This window comes from Lycium ferocissimum, chromosome 7 (assembly GCF_029784015.1).
Source record: "Lycium ferocissimum isolate CSIRO_LF1 chromosome 7, AGI_CSIRO_Lferr_CH_V1, whole genome shotgun sequence".
Taxonomy (NCBI): Eukaryota; Viridiplantae; Streptophyta; class Magnoliopsida; order Solanales; family Solanaceae; genus Lycium; species Lycium ferocissimum.
In genome coordinates, this window is record NC_081348.1 from 57,274,778 (window position 1) to 57,299,271 (window position 24,494).

The 24,494-nt window shown below is 33.9% G+C and overlaps 1 long non-coding RNA gene and 1 pseudogene across 1 annotated transcript; one reads left to right on the plus strand and one right to left on the minus strand.

The window, feature by feature from the left end:
- Window positions 1-18,917, minus strand: part of LOC132062372 (patatin-like protein 2) — a 36,499-nt pseudogene extending 17,582 nt beyond the window's left edge.
- On the plus strand, window positions 6,556-9,870 carry LOC132065742 (uncharacterized). The gene is made up of 2 exons (XR_009416776.1): window positions 6,556-6,906; window positions 8,944-9,870. It is a non-coding gene; the product is annotated as an uncharacterized LOC132065742 (long non-coding RNA).
- Window positions 18,918-24,494: the final 5,577 nt, after the last annotated feature.

Genomic DNA, 24,494 nt, shown 5'->3' on the forward strand with positions numbered 1-24,494 from the left:
TGTTGCAGCTAACTTCATAACATGTTACCCTGTAGGGTCTTAAATCTGAACTATCATCCTTATACCATAGCTTCATGGTCAGATAATCCAAATAAACTTATTTTGTAAGGTATAAAACCTACATATACTATCATACCAAAACTTGTCCTTAAAATGGTGATAAGCACACCATGCGCCATTTGCCGAGTCTTGGTCTTGAATCTTTCTTCTCGCCGCTTACACAGTCATACGTTCGGAATTCGATAGAAAGAGGATGTTAGAGTTAGAATAATTCCTGATGACTCTATATGAAAGCAACACATTGATAATGATTAGCTTTACATCTTCCTCATCCATTGAGACGAGGCATATTCGGTAGAATGGAAAACAACACACGAGTTCGAGTGATTTCTTAGAACATAGATTTATTGCACGATCTAGAGTTGAAAGAAGTGAGAAAATTCTAAATGTCATGGTGATCAACTGTTTATATATGTGGTGCGCACACACATATAAAAGTGACCCCAATGGACACGGTTTCATAGATTCCCTAAGATACTTGAACCTAGTGCCGATACCAGCTTTGTCGCGCCGAACCACGGCACAGGCGAAAACACGGCACTCGGTGCCTTACTGTACGCGTATGACCGAGCGAACCACATGGCTTGCTGAATCATCACGAGACATACATGAGCGGAATATAATATGAAACATAATGGGATTTAAGAAAACACATGAAGTCATCATAATTAATAAAATACTCGTTTAAAACATGAATGTGGAAATACCATGAATCGAGCCAAAGATGGCTAAACAACTCTGAATATCTGACATAACATAACCGACTAGTCTATGAAACCTCTATCATGAGTCTGGATCGTAAAACATACTTGCTGGGACAAGACCCCCAGCATACCATTAATGCATAACTAAGTAAAAGATAAATGGCTGACTAAACCCCGAAGGAGATGGGCCTCACCAATAAGCAGATATGAGTGAATCCTACTAAGCAGATGCGTCATCCTATCAATCTAAACCTACATCATGAAATGCAGGACCCCGGGCAATAAAAAGGGACGTCAGCACATTGAATATACTAATATGTAAACCAACTGAATGAAATAATATGGGACATGGAAATTACATGATAAGAACTGAAGCTGAAACTGAAACTGAAACATGATTATGGACGTGAAAACATATATATATATATATATATATATAACATGAATAAAACATTATAAGTAGGGAAAGCAATAAATATAATCAACAACATGGATCGGTACATGCGTCCTACCAATGAGAACACTCCACACCTTGCCAGGGAAATGATATTTAATTATAACATGAAAGGATCCAATCATTATGAGAAATCGTCCTAAACATGGGCGGAGCGATCCTCATCCCCTGGTGGCTAACGTAGTTTCGAATTTGAAGCCTTCTCATTAATCTATGCAACTCCCAAAAACATGAACATGATATAGTTGGCTAAGAAGCCCATGGATTTCATGAAAGCGTGACTTGTATTTAACATGAATGTATCTTGTATCATGGCATGAAAATAATCATAATGTAATTCTATGAAAAGGCGGTAGACATGTAGGATATTCATGAAATAAGCATTTTATTTAAAAACTTGCATGTAAGAACCCATGGATTGCAAAGTATGGGTTTTCATAGATTACGAACAGATTCTCAATAATCGGAATGATGTATCAAGAACACAATAATGGATTAATAATAATAATTCAACACATAGTATAACATAGTACATGGACCTAGGGTTATCATGAACATGGCTAAAACCCTAGTTTTTAGAGAACTTTCGTATAGTCATGGAAGAACGTGACGTGGGGAAGAATAAAGATGTTCCCACACATAGATAGTAACCCTACATACCTGGTACTGCTCCAAACTTGTATTAAAATCTCATCTTTGAAGAAGAATTCCAAAGCTTTAGTCTTGAATTCCTTTGAATGGGTTTTCTTGAAAACCCTAGGTTAAGAATGATGAATTCTTGCTTAATGATCATGAACGCATGTTGGAATTGATTTGGAATGCATGGAATAGGCTTACCTTAAAGTGTCTTGAAGGTTGGGAGAGAAGAGCTTCGTCCTTAGGGCTTGAGAGACCACTTTAGGGTTCTTTTCCTCAGAAAAATTGGTTTAAAATGAAGTGGGAATGAATATAACGAAGTTAGGCTTTTAAAAACTCGTGTTCGGTGCGCGGCCGCGCACCTGGAGGCCCACTTCACGCTGGTGATGGCGCAGCGAAGGCAGTAACACTGCCTCTGGTGCGCGATCGCGCAGCTGAAGGGCACTTCACGCAGACTGCGTCGCGTCCAGTAAAATGGGCATAACTTCTAGCACAGAGCTTCGTTTGAGCTCCATAATATATGGTTGGAAAGATATTTCAAAGATCTACAACTTTCATTAAGGAACCTTTTCCAAATTCTCAACGAATCAAGGGATTATGGGTGCCTAAAATAGGCTTGTCAACCACTTTCACAGCACAAACTTTCAAATTTTTCGCCAGAACTCTAATGATACTAGTCTAACCTTTGTTGTAAGACGGGATGTTACAAAACTGAAGGGAGCATACATTCTTTCCAAGACTTGACTAGGCAATATTAATGGAGAATTGATATATAGGTACAAGTTTCAGATAAGATTGTACAAGTTTCAAATAAGATTGTCATTTTTTTAACCCAAAAGTATTTAGCAAAATTTAGGCCTAAAAAAATTGGTATTAGCTAGCCAAATTTTCCTGCCAGAGCAAAAATAGGGGAGAATATCTTTCTCTTTCCTTATCTCACGTTATTGTGTCCTTAAGGGATGTAATTTTTTCCCCTTATCTTGTTACTGGATATCCCTAAAATTAGGGATGTAGTTATACAGGAACCCAACAAATAAAAAATCTATTGCAACAATTATTATTTTCAACCAAAACTTATTGGAGAAAAGTTTTCAGTTTTATCCAAACCCAAGTGCTACTTTAGATATAATTTTTATTTTGATTTTTTTTTTTTTTTTTTTTTTTTTGAAAATAGATTGAAATGTCACTAAGCTCTCAACAAGAATGACAATCACATTTTAGTGTTAAATAAGCTGAAATTAATCATATGAATCGATAATGATCCTATTTTCCGATACTTAAGTTTTATTTTTCCTTATTCACATTAAATCCCTAAAACTAGGGATTCAATTATTTTATTTCACGTTTTTGCAGCAGCATTGAAATTATTCCCATATCAATAAAGTTTTTTCTTTAACTTCATACATTTATATCACGATTTGTGTAGAACTCATTCTGCATATTATTGTATATTACGCATTATACTAATGTATACACGTGTATACGGACCATAGATACTAATGCATATCAATTTTTTAGTAAATACAAACCAATGTATACCAATGCAAACAAATGTATACAGATTTGTTAAGTGAATACTGATCAATGTATACTAATGCATAATTATAAAGATACTAATGCAAGTAAATGTATACAACTTTTATTAGATGAATATATGTATACAAATACACATGTATACCAATTTATTAAGTGAATACATATCAATAGAAATGTATACAAATTTGTTTGGTGAATACGAACCAATGCATACAAATGCAAACAAATGTATACAGATTTATTAAGCGAATACGGATCAATGTATACCAATGCAAAATTATATAGATACTAATGCAAGTAAATGTATACAAGTTTTATTAGATGAATACATGTATACAAATACACATGGATGCCAATTTATTAATTGAATACGTAACAATGTATAACAATACAATGTATACAAATTTGTTAGGTGAATACGAACCAATATATACCAATGCAAACAAAAGTATACAGATTTGTTAAGTGAATACGGATCAATGTATATTAAAAAATTATAAAGATATTAATGCAAACAAATGTATACCAGTTTATTTGATAAATACAACCCAGTGTATACCAATACAAATGTATACCAAAGAGATCAAATGTGCTCTTCTCCAAACATGAGTAAATACACGACAATATTCCAAAATAGAAATGGAAATGTGAAAGTAATCTACCAAGAAACTTAAAATGGGTATTCTATTATATGGATTTCTCTTAAAATGAATGAAAGAATTACTGGGTTCTCGCTATTGGATGAAGAATAAGAGCATTATATTATAACAGAACACCAAATTCGGGACGAAACCACAAATCACAGAAGTTCTGAAGAAAAAGAAATGAACAGAGCACCAAATTTGGGTGCGCCGTCAGGATTTGAAGAGACGAAAAAGAGGAGGGCAAAGAGGCGAGATTCGAGGTGAATTAAATTTGAGAAAGCCGTCAGAAAAATTCGAAATCTCGCAAAACTATTGAAAACCTTAGAATCTATATATCAAAAACACAGTATCAACAACATTGACATGGATATAGTGTAAAATTTTGGATATATTTTGATGGGTTTACGGTTTTGATTGAGAAATTTAAGGAGAGGTAAGGAAAGAGATGAAAAAATGAAGAAAGATGCGTCAATGTGAAACTTCAGATATTGAGAAGTTTATGGGTCATGTAATATAAAAATTGGAAAACTTACACAAATACAAGATTTAAATATGCAATTTTCAAAAGTTACAACTACTTTCAAAAAATTACATTAATACAATTTATTCTAAGTTTTTAACTTTAATATACTATCTTTCATAACCCTAAAATATATCTCCTAATTAAGTACACAATAAATTCTAATTCTCTCACCTAAAAACTTACCTTATCAATCAAAAGGTTGCTCTAATCTTCAATTTCATGCCTCTCCTTCCATATCCATCTCCTCAAACTCTTGGAAATACAATTTCTCAAACTTTGCTTTTATATACATAGTCAAAGTCTTATGATCTGCACTACTAAGTATTTCGTATTTGTGGTTTTTTACTTAAGCTTTTCAATTTTTTTTTCTAAGCATGTCTTATCACCTTTTCACACTATTTTATATATGGTATATTCAAATTGGCAAATGTAATTGAAAAGATGATAATAAAATATTTTGTGGGTATAAAAGTAATAATTAGTATATTTATTTTTTATATAGATAGACAATATATAATATGATAATATCATGTATATGGTATACTCAAATTGGTAAGCGTAATTGAAAAGATGGTAACAAAATATTTGTGGGTATAATAGTAGGAATTAGTATATTTAAGTTTGTATATTATTTAAAGTATATACTATATAGTATAATAATACCTTCTGTATATATGTAGTACACAATATTACAATATAACTAATAGAAGATAGAGTATATGAGCAAATTGTTCAATTCATGGAGTATTTCGAGGATTAGATGATAATGTTTCCTTATTGATAGGTAGGAAAGGATAATTTGTAAGGATAATTTGTAGGGACATAGTACTTAAATAAAGGAAAAAATATAGCCTATCAAATTTAATTACCTTATTTATATGAAAATTACCATCTCTAAAGATTTTCTCCTTTACTCATTTATAAGGTATATATTGTAGATTCTGTAAATTAAAAAATAATTGTAGATTATATAATTTAATACTTATTTTCTAGTAATTGTGTAAGTTCCCCTATAAAAATAATAGCCCAAAACGTGGATTTTGGCTATTTACTGCCAAGATTTTAAAGTGTTGCTATTTGTTGCCAATAATATCTTCACGTTGATACGCTGTGCCAAATTCCCAATATTATTAATCTGTCCTCTGCTATTTTTTCTTCTGTTTTTGTTCCTAAACCTTAAAGAGTTGTAGACTATATTCACTCCTGACAATAGATTTTGGGAGCATATTTTGAAGATTTATTTTCAAATCTTTGTTTGGCCATAAAATTTTGACAAATTTTGAAGACAAATCTTCAAATCCCAAATTTTCTTTCAAATTTTTTTACAAGATCTATGCTTTTACTTTTCAAAACTACCCCAAACTTTTATATTTTATAAAAAGAAAACCATCTAGTTATGACCAACTAATTCTATCTACCATGTTCCTCCGTTAAAGCCTTATCTACCATATTTTCACAATTAAAGCAGTCTCTTTTATAAAGTGAACGAGCTAAGCTAGTTACTACCGTTGTATTTTTATCTTGAACGAATGGATTTTGTATTGTAATTTGAATTGTAGTAGCTAGTAAGTGTGTTATTAGCAATTGTTATTAAAATATCATGTTCTGCATAATTTGAGATTAGCAAGTATGTATGTTTTGTATGGTTGGGTAGTCTTAATAGTTTTTAGAACTTATGGGTATAAGTAATGTTTCATGTTTTTCAAACCTGAAATATATTTTGTAAAACTATGGCCAAACACATTTTCAAAACTTGAAAAACTTCACCCAAATCAAGTTTTTCAATTTTTTTTTATTTTTTTTTTGGGAATCTATGGCCAAACGCTAGCTTAGAGTCTAGCCTTCTCATATTGGATCAATCTGAATCCAATATTTTTGACGTGAAGCATAATTTATGTGTAAAAATCAACTAAAATTACAACAAATAATTGATCTGGACCCATAACTTTAAATATATTAATTTAATACTAAAAACCTTAATAACTGAACTCATAAAAATTAAACCTTAGATTGAGCAGTCTTCCACTATTGTAAGTAGAAGCAATTTATGCCCTAATGAAAGCACATCTGTCTAACAAAAGTCCATCTAAGGCTAATAGCCCATTCAAAATCCGGCCCATTAAGTCTTGATTAGCTTTAATTCTCGAAGCTTACATGATTCAATGGATGGCTAAATTGTTATTCTAGTTTCTACTATGTACAAGAGCCAAGTTGAGGACGACCAAGGGCAAAAGAGTCATTCTGCTGTATTACTCCAACACACGTTCAACATATGTTTAGAAACATCCGTCTCTTTCAATTTTCCAGACTTCCGATGAACTTTATCTTCACAGCAGGTTACAATGTTAGGTCTGCTAATCTTTCAATTTTTTTTCCCAATTCTTCTTCTTCTTTATTTCCTTCATCTTTTTTCACTCCTGGCCTTTTTGGGTTATCTTCAGATTCCCAATTTCATGATTGTTATCGTTCTGTCTTTCCATATGGTCTTCACTCGACATAGAGGCATGAAAAGATTGAAACATTAAAGTGACAAAATAGAAAAATATATGGCGAAATGAAAGGGAAGGCTTTGTTATGTACAAAATGTAAGAGTGTGACTGGAGTAGATAAAGATAAACAAACAAAACAAAAAAGATACTCCTATGTGATAGCAGTAATTTCATTTGCTTTAGACTTCTTTTTAAATATCCGAAAGTGTCTGTCTCTTCATTTACTCAGATATGCATCTTAATTCTAGAAGCTTGTCCTTTAACCAGAGGTAAAAATGTCTAGGTTTCTATCTCCTCGATCATCTCTCTCAATCTCCATCTCCTTCAATCTCTTTTCTATGTCGGTGTCATCTAGATTAAAGATAATCAAGTGCAATCATGTGCTCTACCTTGACCCTCCTTTTCTTCTTTGTTCTCGAACTTACTCTGTTTTCATCTCCTTTGCTCATTATTACTGATCTATCTATTAAATGGGATGCATTGGCAATTGATGATAGCGACTATGACTCTTTGATTCTAGTTTGTGGTGAGCTCAATATGCTTCTTCTGTTTTGTTTTAAATTCTTGATTTAGAAATTTTCTGTAACTATTTTTTGTGGCCTTTACGTTCTGGGCCATGTTTGCTCAAAACCAGGTGCCTATGTCGATTTTCTTTGTCTCTTACTTGGAAATTATTCTTTCGATTAGTTTTATTGGACTATATTTTCTTTCTTATATCTATTAAGTGAAAAGAAAACTCGAAAATCCATCTAATAACAAAAGATTTAGAGCTTTCATAGGATAGATGTTACTGACCACTTATTGGTGATGTCTGTATTTGCACTTTGCTACCATAAGCTCCTCAACATAGTTTAGTTTCTTTTTTAAGTGAAACACATGTCCATAGTATTAGTAGGAGCGTATCCACAATTTAAATTTTATGAGTTCAGCCTTGAAAGTTCTTAGCAGTAACTCATTATATCTTTAAAGTTATGGGTTCATGTTTCTATTTATTGGTCATGAAAGTTAGTGCAATATTGGTCACTTTATGTTTGAGCAAAATCTTTCTTGCCAATATATTAGCCGTTAAATTTCATGATGCAAAATCAACCAGCAATTCTATCAGTTCAATTGTACTGAAATATAACTCAATAAGTATGTTCTTCATCTATGTACTAGCCAATAATAATTAGACCAATGAGTCAAGCTTGTCATAAATTCATTGATCGACCAATGATCTGAAGTTCTGATAATAAAATGGGAAAGCCAATTAGGAAGTCCTGAAATAATGTGAGATTTCACTTTCATTTATTTATACAGAATGATCCACATCAAGCCTTTGTTCTGTCAGAGGAAAAGAAAATGCACTTTTAGACAAATGTGGAACTTCTCAGACCAAGTAACCACAATTTCCATATGATTTGGTAGTGTAGCCTATGCCCTTAGCTTACTGAATACTATTACGTAAAATATATTATTTCAGTTGTCTTTTTCTAAGTTTCTCCAATCACGCTGAAAAGATTTCTATTCTTGCCTTACTGAAGTCTGGTTGTGGTAACCGTGGTACATGTGATATAGGAATTAACAAAAAAAATTGCAGTACTCAGTTCATAGGCTCTATGTAATGTGACTAAGATGCATGTCCATCAAGTTACATCCTAGCAGAGCTGTCACCTTATATTTATCAAGTTGTCTTGTTCTTATGATGTTCTTCATAAGACAAGTTTCTTCAATCTACTTTGATGTTTTCTCTGCTATTGAAGAGTTTGTTATGTTACCACGATCAAGCTAATCATGTATAGTTCTCATTGCTTATAGTTCTTTGCTGATTATTTTGCCGCACAGATAACTCAAAACTAACAGAAGTGAATTATAGCCCACTCTAATGAATTGATTCTTGGCTGTTAATATGGAGCAGATATGCAGTTCTTCTTGAAGTCAGATGTGAAGAGGTGTTGTTTATGAGGAGCCAAAAAAAGTGCATTTGGAATTTGAGGTCGAGGGCAAGAGTTGATCACTCATGAACTCAAGAAGAAGAAGGAGCTCCAAAGAAGGACTAAATATTGAATGAGCTGGTGGCAAGATATAGAAGAGAAGTAAGTGGTGAAAGCTATGAACATGATTATGTAGAGGAATGCAAGGAAGAGGAGGCGTGGGAGCAATAGTACTGACTTTTAGATTAGAACATTGTTGTTGATGAGCCCTTCTTGCATAAATACAAGGTTAAAAAGCTTTGATTTAGAGTATAAGGAGGAGAAGAAAGAAGACAAAGATTTATTTGATAGGGAGTGGAAAGGAAGAAAAAACACATCAAGTTGAGGATGATACCATTGGTGATACTTCCAAAGGAGACAAACTGATGGTAAATCTACAACTACTACAAACTTTGATTTAGAGTACTAAGAGGAGGAGAAAGAAGACGATGAGTTATTGAATAGGGATGTGGAAAAGAAGAGTAAAACACTCAGGTTGAAGATGGGTCTGATGTTATACCTACCGATGATACTTCAATAGGAGACAAACAAACATAAATCCACTTCAAGCAATGGGACTGCCCTGACAGTGTTTTGCTAACACAGACAAAAAGCAAGGAATTTTTAAGCAGTTGTTGAAAGTTCTGCTCTAGATTTAATTATATTGCTTTCAATTATCAATGACAGTACCATTTCTCAAGGAAATTATGCCCTGTACTTAACTATAATTGCTCAAGGTCGTCACAAGTTGTTGATACCAACTCTTTTCAACTCAGCGTGAAGGAAAGTGTTTCTATCTTCAAAGCCCTTCATACATACAACAATACATTCTAAGAGCTAGAATATATAGAATTTTTATCCATTCATTGGTATGTCTCCTTGTCTATGTCTTTATGTTCTTTTCTGTCGACCTATTCCATCAAACACGCACTTTCAAGCTAAAATAATACAAAGTTCACCTATTATTTCTACTCGCCTGAATTCCTTTGGATTTCTACTTTATCATAGTTGTCTTAGAAGGTGTAGATGATATATTTTCATTGATATTCCAAAACTTTTCAGACTTTTCTTTTTGTTTCATTCTTCAAGTAGTCACTGTGAATGAACTTAGTCTCACTTAAATTCACACAATCATGCTAGTTGAATGTGTGATTCAAGTAGTAGTTGAAATTTTCTTGTGTTAATGGTAGAGAATGGAAAAGCTACATTCTAGCCGAAGAAGCATTGAGCATCAAGGAAATGGTCGCCATGTCCTTTCCGAGAAGATTAGAGAGAGATTTTAACAGTCTTATAAAGATTGAGAGAGATACAAACATATGAGATCTCAATTTGTCAAATGAAAGCAAAATGGTACAAATTTTACTGCATGTAATCTTTATCCAAATGGTAATTTCAGTGGTGTGCTTCATTATTACATCTGTATGAACTACCTCATCCGAAAATGGTAGTGATTTATGTGCTCATAACTGAGCCAATCTCAAATTCGTGACTAACATCCCAGATGATCAAATGATTGATTGTTGTAATGTACCCCAAAAAATCTTCAAGAGTTTATAATGTTGGGCCCGTGCTCATGGCTCATCTAGTCTAGTAATATAAATCAAGCAAACATAAATACGACTGGATTGAAAATATAACCAAGAAAATTCATCGATTTAATAGCTGAAAATACTATAACTTTATAATTACATGAAAAATGAGCTTCTATGAGTACTCATTAGTAGTACTACACTATATAAGCAAAGATGTGTCTTAAGTAATTTGACATATATACATTGAAGAAGCTCATTGGTCAAATATGTAACCCAATGTCAAAATGAATCCCACAAGAGAATAAGTACCTAAGAAGAAATGAACTTGTTAAGTGTAACGCTCGACTATTAGTCTATATTTCTAAGGAAAAGGGTATGAATATTGTTTGGTTTGTAAATTGTCACACTAATGGCTAGAGAAATATTTGTTGATTGTAACTACTTGATAAAGGGACTAGGGTTGTGGTCCCAAAATAAAAAGTAATGCAATTGGGTATCGACTCAACTCACTTATGTGCCCAGATGTAATAAACAATGGGTTACTTTGACCATACCAAAAGTTTTCCAACAAAAAATTGATAAATTTCATTGCTAAGGTTTTCCAAGCCTTAGAATGTGAAAATAGGGACACCCATTTTAGTCTCAAGTTAGCTATCCTATTTCTAGCTCAAACTATTAGATGGGGTTTAAAGCCCTAAATCCTTGCTATTAAATTCTTTTCCTAATCTTTACTCTCTTTTCCAAGCAAAATAAAGATACTTAGGTACAAGTAATGTCACACCATTAAGAGTCATTAAAGTATGAAGAGTTAATAGAAAGCATCCATGACTCATGAATAAAGTTTGAGTATAAAAACTCAATCACGTAACTAACACATTTTTGGTCCCACAACCTTAGCTAAAGGGATTAGCTAGTCATTCATTAAACTAAAGACAAGAAATGATAAAGTATTCATGGTGCTTACAAAGTTTTTGGAGAAGATGACAAAAAGAGGAATCTCAATTAAAAGCTTCACCAACAATATTTTGTCTTCAATGCTAAGAACAATAACTAAAAGTTTGGAATCTTGAATAATGAGCTCAATACCCTAGACAAAGTATTTATAGTCTGTAACGACCCGCCTGGTCGTTATTGGACCTTCCGCAACCCGTGTATGAAAACCAAGTGTATCATTATAAGATTGCTCCACGGGGGATTTTTAAGTGTAATATTTAATCGTAATTGAATTAGATGAGAGCAAAGAGTTAAAGTGGTCTGGGAGGATGTCTTCGCTCGCGGACGCGGCGAGCGACCGCTCTAACGATCCCACTGTAGCGGACTATGCAGATCAGTACTCGCGTTTAATGACTTTATTTTGGGATTTAAACCCTTTTGCCCACAAAACCCCTTTTCTAAGCCATCATTAGGGTATTCCCAGAGTAAAACACTTGATGACTATTTCTCTATCACAGTTTCTGGCTCAAAGACGAAATGGTGGATATTTCATGAACGTTCGTGATAGCTGCTCGGCAATGAGGTAGGTTATGATTTACTTGAGTTAGATGTTGATTTGTAGATCGTACATATGCCATAGAATTGACGGGAGAAAGCATGATTAGGTCTTCGGACACAGAGTTCGATTGAATACTATTTAGGGTAAGATAAATGCTGATTTCTGTGGGCATCGTGCCATTAAGTAAATAAGTGAACGAAGATGCGTAGTTAATAGGCCCAAACAGGGAAGCAAAGTGGTGAGTGCGGTTTGTTATTGATTCTAGTTAGCGTGGTGGGGTATGTACAATTACTGAGTTGACCATAATGGAGTCTCGTTGTAACATGGGAGGGGGCGACCTGTTGCTAAATTATAGGTGTGCTCATTGGGCAGTCATGTTATCGTTATTCTATGTACCAAGCATGTGGGAACCGATATATTTACTTCCTTGTTGATTCGAAGTGATTCCTTATTCACGTTATTGATCAGTCGAGTCCGAGTCTTGGTATGGCTGTTGTGTAATGAATTGTATTCTTATTGTATATATCTTCGGGTAGTATCCACAATGTTAGAAGGTTGGTTTCCTAAGTCTTGTTATGACTCGTGACATGGTGACTTGTGTTCCTTGATATTCATTATTGATTGCTCACATTCCTTATTAATTGTGGAACGGAAATACATTATAATGAGAAAGATAATAAATATGAAAAGGCATATTTGACCGGGGGTGAGGATGTGGCCTAGTTATGGGCTCGTGATTCGAGGTCAGTTTCAGAGTGAGTGGTACATGGACATCATGGGTCCCCTGCAGGTCATGGCTATTTGGGAAAACATTACCGTTTATCATGTGTGCACGGATATGATACTAACATCATGATTGCATTGTACTGTGTGTTCATGTATTGTGACGATGCCGTAGCCGATTCCGTTTAGACGACAGAGTCATAGTTCATTACAGTAAGTTACAATTGATTTCCCCGGCGATTGTATAGATGAGACGTTTACAAATAACCTCATGTCCGTGGATAAATAGAGGGTTGTAGGTTGAGTTGACATTAGATGCGGGCTAAGTGTTTGGGAGTATGTTGATTTGCTATCATTGACTGCATTGCCTTACTTGATACTGGATAAGTGGTGTGAGTCTGGTGTCCATTGTGGGCTGTATGCTGATTGAGTCTAATCGTTGAACTACGAGTATGTTAAAGTAAAGGGGAAAAGGTGGTGGTATTTCCAGTGTCGGTGGATAGGAAGGTGCAGGTCTATTCTTTATAATTTGTCTGGTTTAATCGGGTCCAGGAGTTGTCTTGAATGTGCTTGTTGTTTTTATGTCGTCCTTAATTCTTAGTGTTGCGTTAACATGGAATGGATACGGGGGTTATGTCGAAGCTTGTTTAAGTATGGGTAGGATGTAAAAAGGTGTTACCACTTGTACTCATCTATGCTTATTCTGGTTGATTTTATATCGTGTTGCGTGAACTAATCTTAACGTCGTCTATGGATTTTACCTATTCCTAAAGATAATTGTCACCGATACTACTCTTTCTACATTCCTTTCGGGGTGTAGATATGTTTCAGGTTATTGGTTGACGGTCTCACTTAATTGCAGGTGGCGCATCTTCCTGACTTTGTGTATCTCGCTCAAGGCGAGAAGTTGTGTCATTTTTATTTTAAGCTCATTCTCCTCAGGACAGAAGCTATTGTACACGTCTAGACTAGGTCCCGGGAAGTTGTAATTTTCTAAACCTTTAAGGAAAGGCAGTTATGTTTTATACTCACTATGAATTATTGTCTGTTGTACTTTGTCAAATGATTTATTTAATGGGTTGGTTGGTAAGGGTTCGCCTACCAGGAGGTAATCGGGTAGGTGCCCGCACAATCCGTAATTTGGGTCGTGACATAGTTAAAGGAACAAAAGTACAAAAAGTTGAAAGTTACAATACGCATCGATCAAAATGCGGTCGCATCTCTGGCCGCATCTTGAGTATGCGGTTGCATACTGACGGCATTCCACAAACCTAGATCTTGGATCTTCTCCTTTGTGGTTGATTCAACCATGTTTGTGGCGTCGCATTTCCCGTATGCGATCGCATTTTCCCATAGACCCCGCATTTCCTGCGAATTTGGGTTTCTCTGTGTGTTGCTCAGGCTCTAAGCATGCGGCCGCAATGTAGTTTGTGGTACCTCATTTGCTTCGCATTTGGCCGATTTTGGAAATCTTTGTGATATGCTTATGCGATCGACTTGCGGTCGCATTTGAACTTTGCGACGTCGCATCTGATGCCCCATTTGCGCGATTTCTAGCCCTGTTTCTGCCATTTTGTTCCCTTTTTATCTCTCAATTCCCAAAAACCTAAAAAAAATCAGAAAATTACACAATAAAAATGGAGAATAAAAATCAACGACTTATCAATTTCTTTTCAAGGACCCCAGCAAGTTCTAAATAATTCTATTTTATTAACATAAATGTCAGAATACATATGTAGCTAGGAACCAACCTCAAAGTAGAGAAGACTATTGATTGCAAAGTCTTGATATCAAAAGTTGGAATAAAAATGTTGGTTAATGTTTCAAGAAGCCGAGTCTCGCCTAGTTTCTCCCTTATAGCTTGGTGAAGATATTTCCAGTTATACCTTGGTCTCACGAGAGATTTGATTTTCTTTCTTAGTGATCCAAGTAATCCTCTGTCATGAAATTAAGAAACTTCAATTGTTAGTAATTACATATAATCAAATCGAATAGTAAATAAATTAATGAAAAGGATCATTCTTAATTACCCATTATGTGGAAAGATCCTTGGGCCATGTTCAAGATAGAAGGGTGTGATATCCTTAGTGTAAAAAAGAGAACATCGTTCTTCATTTGGTGAAGTTAACATGGCAATTACGAATCCATTCGTGCTCGTTATGTCGAAGTAATTGACGAGTCTTGTGCCCTCCCCATCCAATTCCTATCATCCAAATTAACGAAGAACTTGTAAATTTAAGTTGCCAAACTTTAATATATAGTTCTATCACTTTCTAATTAATCTAAAGAAATATAGAGAATATGACATTAATTCAAGTTGACTGACTCACCTGAGGTTAAGATTCAAGATATTCAACAATTGTGGTAGGTATGATTCCCTAATTCCTCCTCCCTCAATACTAAGAATAGTCACACGATTTCCATCTATCAGTTAGAGACTTATGAACATCTAACAATGTTGTCTTCATGATTTTTTTTTTCTCAATGATCCATGAGTGCTTAAACAAAATAATGCATGACAAAAGAAAGTAGGCTTTTGCGTAGTTTCGATTTTGTTGGCTTTTTATAATAGTTTGATTTTGTTTTTCTTTAGAATTTCGTAGTAGTTTATGCACCGACGTTTTTCTATGTCTAATTGATAAGTAAAAGTCCTTTCTATAACGATATGGGAGAATTGGTTGGAAACAAAATTTAATAAATGATTTATTACTGCGCGTATAAGTCCCGTTTTCATTTTGGGAAGTCTTTCCTAATCACAATAGGATTAATACATTATAGCACATGCCATATAATTTTTTGGAAACTACTATGGTTATATTACAAATTTCACTCATCTTTCTTACATTACTTTATTTAGAAACTAAGGTGGGGAAAGTAATGACATTACTAAACAAGCAGAACAATAGACACATGAGTGACTCAAGGGTAATGTCACTAAAGCATCTGCTTTAAGTCCCCATGAGTCAAAGACCCCCAAAACTTTTATTGTTATTATGTAACTACTTATGCTTACGTATTTATAGTTTATAGCTTTGTATGTAAAAAAATCAGTATCGCATGTCTTATTATATAATTGGGGGAGGATCTTTCAAATTAATAAAATGTTAGCCATTTGTTGCAATACAATACCTTAATTCTTGTTGTCAAAAAATCTTTTTGGTAGATATCAAGATTTAAGTAGTTTAATTCAAAGTTCTAAAATATCAAACAAAGTTCTACTATCGTTTAACTAAAACACTTTAAAAATTGAAAAGAAAATTTACTACATTCCTAATGTCACAACTATATAAAGAAACAATGAATGTATCTAAATATTAATTGTAATTTGTTATACGTATAGTAATTTGCTAGTGGTTATAAGAAGATTTTTGCTAAAGAATTATAATTAATATTGACTTCAGATATTGAAATAAAACTTGCTAATATTGAAGAAAATTTAATTCATCCATGTGTCACTATACAAGAAAATTATAATTTTTTATATTAAAAAGACTTGAAAATAATTTCTAATATATATAAATATATATGATTTTTCTGATTATCATAAATAAAAGGTTTCATTTTTTAGATTTTTAGTTTGGGTTCTTCAAATGACTGAGCAAATCAGGTTAAGTTTCTATCTCTCATTAATTAGTACACATACCTATCTTGTTGGATCTGATTGTTCCTTCTTTCGTACATCCGTTTTTTCTTCTATTTATGACCGTTTTATATACCGTTTTAAACTCAGTTTTTTGAATCAATTGTTTTTATTTGTCCGCAAAAAGGAATAGTTGAATGAAATAATTCTGAAAAGGATAACTTGATCTAAAAGGGTTAAAAAGGGTGAATTTTGAAAGAAAAAAAATACACGAATTTTATTTGAAACATTTATGATATCTTGTTAAGCTATGGCTCTAGGCCACTGATTACATTGAGCCGCCCTTGGTGATGATGAATTAACACGACATATTCAAGGGTAGGTATGATGGTGTATGTTATTTGCATATGACATAGTATTAATTGACGAGACATGCGGTATAGTTAATGATAGACCGAAGGTTTAGAGACAAACCCTAAAGTCTAAAGGTTTCAGGTTGAGCAGGACTAACACATAGTATATGAAGTGCAAGTTTCGTGATGCATCATATGAGGCGGATGTGGAAATGAGGATTGATACACTGGTAATCCCCAAGAGAGGAAGCTTCAAGGTATCTTGGATCAATAATTCAAGGAAATAGAGAGATCGACGAGGATGTCAAATCATATTAGAGCGGATAGATGAAATTGAGGCTCGCATTCGGTGTACTATGTGATAAGAAGGTTCCACTAAGTCTTACAGGTAAGTTCTATATAGTGGTTTCTAGACCAGCTATGTTATATGGGGCAGAGAGCTGGCCAATCAAAGTTCACACGTTCGGAAGATGAATGTAGCGGAGATGAAAAAGTTTACATGGATGTGTGGGCACACTAAAAGAGATAAATTAGAAACCAAGATATACAGGGTAAAGGGGGAGTGGTCTCGATAGTGGACAAGATGTGGGAAGCCAGAGTGAGATGGTTTAAGCATGTAAAGAGAAGGAGCACAGATGCCTCAGTGAGAAGCTGCGGGAGGTTAGCAGTGATAGGTCAAAGGAGAGGTAGAGGTAGACCAAAGAATAATTAGGAATAAGTGCTTAGACATGACATGACTCATCTTCAGACCCGACATAGAAACTCATGAAGGTCGAGGATTAGGGTAGAAGGCTAGAAGCTAGTCAAGCATATCTTCCCTGTGGGAGAACATGGTTCTAGCTTAGAGCACCTTGTCTGATCCTTCTTCTACTTACCAGTATCATTATTGTTGTTCTACAACTATCTTATTCTTCAAATAGTGTTACTATTGTTATTTATTTTAATTGGGTTATCTTTACTGTTTCCGTTGTTAGTACTTTTCTTTTCTACAATATTTTCACCGTAGCTTTTACTTTTACATTTGTCAAACAAGTTTTTGAAAACACTTTCTTGAGCCGAGGATTTATCGAAAACAACCACTCTACCTCACACAAGGTAGGAGTAAGGTCTGCGTATACCCCATCTCCCCAGACCCAGTTGTTGAATTACACTTGTTGTTGTTCTCATAGATATTGTTGACGTGAAATTTTTTTAAGTCGAACTTCAATTTTTTTAATCCATTTTAACCATTAAAATGGCTATCTCTCTTGTCTAACCTGATAAAATTAAATAGTCTAGCTGAATATATAGTGCAGGGGACTTGTTTTTTTTTTTTTTTTACATATATTGATTCCTCTCCCCTCTCTCTCCATGTCAGAATAATCATGGATTTATCTTTGTCTCTCTTCACTAGTGAAAATAGGATGAAAATCGAAGGCCAAAACAGCTCGGCTTTTGACTAAAATCAAGGAAAAAAGGACAGACTTGACAATGTCGAAAAATAGTGCATCGGAAGGAAAAAATCGATGGACTATCTCAATTAAAACCGTGGGATGTCTGTCGGTTATATAAAATAAGTAAATATCGTTTTTTATTGAAAAACTGATATAAAATAAATAGAAAACTATTTCTTAGAAATTATAAAAGAATCACCAAAATGAAATGTTTCAACTGAGAATCAAATCTAAGTATGTACCATGTGTTGACACCCAATTTTGTCCCTCCTTTGTTCCAATTTATTTCCTGGGGCTTTTAAATTTATTAACGAGCTAAATACTTTGTTTTCACTATTATTTTTATTTTTTACTACTATTAACATCGTTATTTTCATTTTCACTATTCTACTATAAACATTACTAGTATTACTTCATCACAAATTTCAAAAAGGTTCTTCGTCACTTTATTTTTGTTAAGTTAATTATATTTTATCAAGTCCTTTTTTTTACATATTAATCATTAATTATCATAGTATAAATTGTACTAGTTATTAAATTAAACCCGAAAATAATTAAATAGAGAGAAAGGATCAATATCTTCACCAATTAATGGCCCAAAAAATCAAGTCTATTATCCATTCCAACGGACCAGCCCACTACCCTTTATGCATCAGCCCAATTAAAATCCATCGCCCAACATTTCTTTTTCCTCCCTAAACCTAACGATCACCCTCTCTTTCTCTCTCCTTCAACAACGCCTCCTCTTCCCTCTCTCTCCCTTCGCTCTCTCTCTCTCCCCGTTGTCTTCCTCGTTCCTCTTCCATTTTGACCAAAGCTCAGCCACTTTCGGCCCATGGCGGATCCTGCCACCCCCATTTTCGTGCAATCGGCTTTTTATTTTCCTCCTCCCTCTCTCCTCTCCCTTTCCGGTTAAATAAAGCCTTGCGCGAAGATGCATCTTTCCATTTTCACACAAAAACGTCTCTATGTCTGTTTCGTCGAGTTTTTCGATTGACGAGAGAAAGACGCTCTTTTCTCGCTTCAAACAAATTGAAATCTTCAAAGATGGAGAAGGTCGAACCACTTTAAGGAGGGTCGAATCAACCATGAAAGGCCCCAACGTTCGGATTAGCAAAACTTTGACTCAATTTCGAATTTTGATTTTAAAACCCCGCCCAATTTTGAACTAAAAAAAAACCTACCAAATCATCCTATAAAAAGATCTCTAAGTTCATTTTGAAACGGGAGGGATTTTGGACGACATTCAACATTTTTTCATCTTTTTCATTACTACTCTAAATCTGGGAGTTTTTCTTAACCCTTCCTAAATGTTTACACTTTTCACAATCACTATATTTGGGAGCACCCTTTTGAAAGACATACATTCTCCGACCTTTGTATCTCGGAATATTTTTTGAAGTATTAGTATTCACTCTTATCAAATCGGCTTTTACTTTGGAGTCGAGTATAGATCCGCTGACTTGAGCCCCGATTCACCGCACCCACGATAGGTAATACTCGATCTTGTCCTTTCTTTTTCCGTAGACATTGGTTAGGTCGTAGGCAAATCACGTAGTTATGTTATTTTCAATATTGTTTGTTCCTTAAGATACCGTGTGTTAAATAATTAAGTTTTATTTTTTTTCCTTAAATCTATGAAGATTTGATGAAATGCAGTCCTTTGTTTTAGCATTACTGTATGTGTTTGTGATTCTGAAGTTCGTCTGAAATTAGCTTGGTTAATTTGGAATCCTATTCCTTGTTGTGTTTGAATCATGTTGTCAAAATATTACGAGGAGGCCTTTATGCGATTTGTATTCCGGATGTTGCTTTGCAATCATATTCATCTATTTAAATTTAAAGTCATCTTTTCGGGCCGTATATCGTCAAAAAAGGAATGTTCGACAAATGTTGATGAGAGTTCATACGCTTTGTGTTGTCTAATACTCTATTTCCTTTTTTTCCAGCATTTTTTACTTTCCCTCTATGTGCTTTTTGGGCTTTGTTTGTTTAACTTTGTTTGATCGTGTCTATTTTATTAAACTAGTTCCATGTCAAGTATTTAGGCTTTTGTTTAGTTTAGTGTGTGTGTGTGTGTATGTCAAAAACAACTATCATGGTTAAATTCAACTCTTGTCTTAGCAATTTAGAGAAAATACAATGACACATGGTTACTTCATCTTGGTAGTATAATGCGGTAGTAAGAATGCTACTGTTGAAATGTCCCCTTTAAATGGTCCTTGGATATTGCTTATATCTGGCGAATATGTTTAAAATCTGATTTTCGGTAGCTAAAGAAATGGGGATACTAGACAAGCTAGATTATGTGAACCTATTTGGATATGAATAATTTGTTGCTCGAGTCCGGCTAAATGTATAGTTTGGGTCCAAAGATGAGAATAGGCATGGGTTAAGTCTATCTTGAGAGGAATCAAGTTGTTCTGAGACCATCTATAAATCGGTTTAGCCACTTTTGGTGTTGTAATTTCGGGCCATAGACCATTGCGTTTTGAAAATTTGTGCCATTGAGCTCTCAGCTTCGTTACTTAAATTGAATTGTTATTCATTTTGAGGTTGTAACACCGTTTGGGATTAATCAATTTTTTGTAAATCGCTTTAAGATTTAGCTCTAATTCGTTGAGGAGTCATCACCACTCTGTTGTTGTTTATTAAAGTCATTCGGATTTATTACTTTTGATATAATGCATGGAGTTTAGATTCGAGTAGTATTGATTATGGTGGGATTCATTTACTAATTCTTTTCTCTTTGTCTTTGTATGTGAAATCGTTGCACGAGACGGATACCCCTCCCCTCCCGCATTCGGTGTTGGGCTAAAATCCTCCTCTCTTGTACTTTCGTAGCAAAAAAAAAAAAAAAAAAAAAGCCCACTTTAAGCTTATAGCAAAAGCAATTTGATGGTCTTAAGAATGGGATCCATTCGCTCTTCTTTCCCTCTATCTTATTTTTTTGTGTGTGTTTTGACTTACTTTGTATGATTAACACCTTATTTTTGCCTCTTAGCTTACATGAATTATAGGGAATTAGTATGGGTAGTTTTATAAACAATGGTTAGTTACCTCAAGGGAAAACTATTAGTTAATTCCACCGGTTTTGTTCCTTTTTTTCATTGTTTTTAAAATTGTTTATAGTATCTATAGTATTTACTTTTATTAAAACAATTGATCTTGGCGTGAAAAGCGTGAACATCCATTTTGAATCAAGATCATATTTTTTATTCTTATTATTTTAGAAAAAAGTTTGAAACGTCATAAGATGTAAGTAATGAACTCAAGTAAGATTTTATAGACAACTCTTCAATTTCGAATTAATCACGCATAGCTAAAGATAGTTAATAGGAAATAATAAAAAGGAGAAAGAAAAATCCCATCTTGTTTGACTCTGAAAACAAAAACCAGTTAATGTCTCTCCTTTTGAGTTATTTTTCAAATACGTTTAAAACGTTACACCATCTCGTTTCCTTCAATTTATTTATAACCAAGCTCTTATCAATTACTATTTTCCTACAAGTCTTATTTTTTATAGCAAATCTTACATGTCTATAATTTTAGCAATATTTACAAAACTATTTTCTTCTCTATAATATTTACACTTAGCCTAACTAATCATAAGTCGGTCGGTTAACCATTGTTAATGGGTCTTAAACATAATACCTTCCACTTTAGACTAATTGAATACCTAGAACCTCAAGTTTATGGAACTTTTAAAATTAACTTTAGAATAACTTTAATTAAGTGTCTAATTCACCATAATAATTAACTCTTAACTTTAAATAACTGGAATTACCGGGATGTTGTAAACTATTTTGACTTAGGTTAAAATAGGGTATAACACCATGGCATTAAAAAAATTCCACCACCTACCTCTCATACTCTTTGGTTAAGTACTACAGTTATTTTATTTATACTTCAATTTTAGTTTTACTTTAAAAATTGATGGACGTCCGTCAGTTTTCGTAAAAAACAAATAAAAATTGACGGACTTTTGTCGGTTTTCTTTAAAAAAAAAAATTAAAAGCAATTATAGTTTTGCATATTTTGCGCGAAAATAACTGAGGAAAGTACCCCAATTTTCTTAAAAAAAACATTCATTGACTTTCCGACAGAGTCCCTCAATTTTTCCGTCAGTTTAATTAGTCCGTCAATTTTTCGCCTTGTTTTAGTAGTGAGCTCGTTTTACGTCTATTTTTTCGTCTTTGTCCTTGGTCTCTGCTTACTTCTTCCTAAACAAGTGTATATCAGAGGAGCACATATATAGTTATACATATATTCGACTCATTATCGAGTCAGATAAGTGAAGCAGGTCAATTTACTGGTTAAAATAGTTAGCCTTTTATTTTATAAAAGTTTGACCAAAAAAAATTCCATGTCAAATATGTGTATGTGTGTGTATATATATATCAAAAATATCAGTTGAATTAGTTGAGTGACTTTACACGTCAAATGACAATAATTGAGTGACTTTTCTGTTATAAAACAAAGAAAAGTGACTATGAGATAATTACTATTAGTTGAGTGACAGTTTGAGAAATCAACTCTCAAATAAATCGGTTGAACTGTGATTCATAATGAAAGAAGTCGAGATTGATAATCAGTTGTTAATTATCAATTTTCTAACCAATCTACAAAAATCATTTTCCATCTAATAGAGCCCTCTCCAAGTATTTAGAACTCGTTTGGATGGGCTTATAACTTATGGCTTAGGGTCATTCGCACAATTGCCCCTATTTCGGGGTGGTCTTTAATGTTTGCCCTTCAGCACTTTTGGCGCGGCATAACTTAGATTTCGTTCGGCAAATTTTACGTTTAGCTTCAGCATATGTATCATAAAACATGCCGCAAGTTATGTCGGACAAGGCAAAACTTTCAACACACAACATAATCTGAAAAACGACATAAGTTTCGATTTCGCTCGACAGAGTTTACATTTGACTTCGGCATTATGTAACATAATATTCATATAAGTTATGCCGGAAAAGGCAAAACTTTCAACACTGAACATAATCTGAAAAATGTTACACAACTTATGCCGCATAACTTAATTCTTACAGAACTTGTGCTGAGCGAGGCAAAAGTTCAGTTTCCGAAGATAAAAATGGGACAGAACTTATACCGAGCTAAGCAGGTCTGGATATTTTCATTAAATAAGTAACAGAGGAAAAAATTAAAGACCATAGATATGAGGAATCTGTGCAAAAACCTCTACGGCCTATAAGCATTAGCTATAAGTAAGGAATCTTAACTTATGATTTTTTACTTAAGTGCTTAAAATTATTTTTTTATCTTACCCAAAAATGCTTAAAAGCTAATTTTAACTTAAAAGCGCCTAAAATAAGCCAATGGCTAAACGAAACAGATACTATAATCTTATAATGGTTGATTTTTGTGTTGGCTAAACAAAACAGATACTATAATCTTATAATGGTTGATTTTTGTGTCGCAAACATAGTCTGGATTTATGAAAACGTACATTAGATATGTTAAGAGCAAGAGCATGTCATGGCTGAACTAATATCGTTTGCTTTGACCAATCACCTACGTGGATTAGATTCTCCTTTAATTATTATAAATATCATTGAAACGGCAATGTACCAACAATCTATAACATACAAATTACTCGTTATTTCCCTTCTCAAACAATAGTTATTTCCCAAAAACAACAAAATAAATAGAGTGGTAGAATTTGAAAGTCCTCATACAAATCGAGGTAGAAAATCGGACAAAAAACAAAAATCAGGGTAGAAAGGAAATTCATTTCTTTTATGCACTTTTGATTAGAATTACAAAGTCCCACAGTAATTAATATAGTTACTAAATCTAATGTAATATCAAGATGAAAAACGACTTCAAGTAAGTCCACTAATAAAAAAATTTACCCCTATCGCAGGGGCTTCCCTCTTTTTCCTCCCTTGGTCTAAGTTACTCGGACTCGGGTGCGGGTGTTCGATACGGGTGCGGATCTAGTGCTCGGATCCTTAGATCTAAATTCTAAGATTGGGGATACGGATCCGGTATGATACGGGTGCGGGGATTCGGCTAAAAATAATTGAAATATCTAAAAATATAATTATAAAACCTAAATTATGAGATATTATGTGAAAAACTGAGGAGAAAATATTGATAGAGTCCCGGAAGGAGATAAAAGGAAAAGGAGTGACAAAGAAAAATATACCCATTTTCTTCAAGTCCATCTTAGCTTTTGTTTTTGTTATAAAATCATAGGAGCATCACTCCGTTGATTTTTCCTCCGAAGTGGTTGGAGACGGATCCACCCAATCATACCCATGTCATGTCGACACGGGTGCGGCACCGAAAGTGAAGAGTCCTAGTAACTTAGCCCTTGGTGACTCGAATCCACAACCTTCGGGTTAGAGGTTGAGGGT